Below are 1,467 nucleotides of genomic sequence, written 5' to 3' on the forward strand. Positions count from 1 at the left end.
GAGGACAAGCAGTCACCCATGCATGCCAGTTTCCCCTCTCCACGCCACCGATGTTACCTAAGGGAAAGGTAAAGACCGATAGAGCTTGGCACCAGTGACGTCACAACTCATTTCTACAGCTGAGTGAATTGGAGCAACGTGAAATAAAGTCTCTTGTTCAAGAACACAACCCGGTGCGGGAATCGAACTCATTACCTCATGACTGTTAGCCCAACGTTCTAACCACAGAGCCATGTACCTTCACTCTTGATACCCAATGCAAGTGCATATTTTGCTTCATGTTTAATTCAGCGCGGCCCCTGGAGTTCGAAACAGTCTCAGTTGCGTGGATTTATTTCGTTTTTCGATGCATCCCATCTTTCAACGACGAAACTAAGTTATTGTTATTGTGTTATTGGTTTTATCGTATTTTTCACTTTGTTATCATTGTTGCGTGATGAGCGAAACCCCGCCCATTTTATTTCTATTGTTTCTTGAATAACCGTTTATATTCCTTTGACACGAGCCAACGTTGACAACGCCCGGCAAGAGATAACAGTCAAATTTCAATAGAAACAAATCCTGCAGTTTTCATAATAATATGAACAGAAAAGCGAGCATTTGATAATGCAGTCCGCGAGAAACTGCGTAAGGCGGGATGTTGACAAATGGAGCATTTTTGAATCTGTGTGTGCTGGATCGATGTTGAGAACAGGATCAACAGATTCCACAAAAATAACATTATCGATTAAGTGGTCACATGGTCTCCTAGAAATAGTAACCTACTCTCTCAAAATTACATCTTGAAAAAATTAAGAACACATGATACAGTTTATATATATATATATATCCTATTATAAATTTCTTGTTTCTCTGCCCGTTACGTTTTTATATTCGTTAATTCCTCATAGACCGTTGGTGGCAAGGCCAGAGAAATTCAAACCAGCAACTCCTCTAATCCCAGAGAATTTCCTAAGGGGGTCTATTTTTTTAAGGACCGCCTAATTTCTTTCGATTTCTGTCTATTACACACAATGTTTCAGTCGGCCCCCAAGGTTATGTGCAGTGGCATCGAACCTGGAACCATGATGTTCGGAAGCAAGTTTCTTACCGTACAGCCACGCCTGCGCCACAAATATAGAAATGACACAATATAAAAAAAAAAAGGAAATTTTAATATGCATCGGCCGGGAATCGAACCCGGGCCGCCCGCGTGGCAGGCGAGCATTCTACCACTGAACCACCGATGCTGACATTTATACAAGGCAAACAAGTATATACATAAAACAAAATTTAGATTTAACATATTCTGAAAAATATTGTTGCATCTGTTCCTATTAATCAATGAGAGCATCTTCAAAGTATTTTGTTATTTCAGCCAAGGAAAAAGGGGCTTATGAATCCCTATACGAAAAAATGTGTCCAATTTCCTTTTTGTTCTATTCGTGTTAAGGAAAAGGGACACGTTTTTGCCTTTGCGTTTGTTCC

The 1,467-nt window shown here is 40.1% G+C and overlaps 1 non-coding gene across 1 annotated transcript; it reads right to left on the reverse strand.

The window, feature by feature from the left end:
* Window positions 1-1,158: 1,158 nt before the first annotated feature.
* Trnag-gcc (transfer RNA glycine (anticodon GCC)) lies at window positions 1,159-1,229 on the reverse strand. The gene has a single exon. It is a non-coding gene; the product is annotated as a tRNA-Gly (tRNA).
* Between the last annotated feature and the right edge of the window lie 238 nt (window positions 1,230-1,467).

Source organism: Octopus bimaculoides, chromosome 9 (genome assembly GCF_046866305.1).
Source record: "Octopus bimaculoides isolate indiv1 chromosome 9, ASM4686630v1, whole genome shotgun sequence".
NCBI classification, from domain to species: Eukaryota; Metazoa; Mollusca; class Cephalopoda; order Octopoda; family Octopodidae; genus Octopus; species Octopus bimaculoides.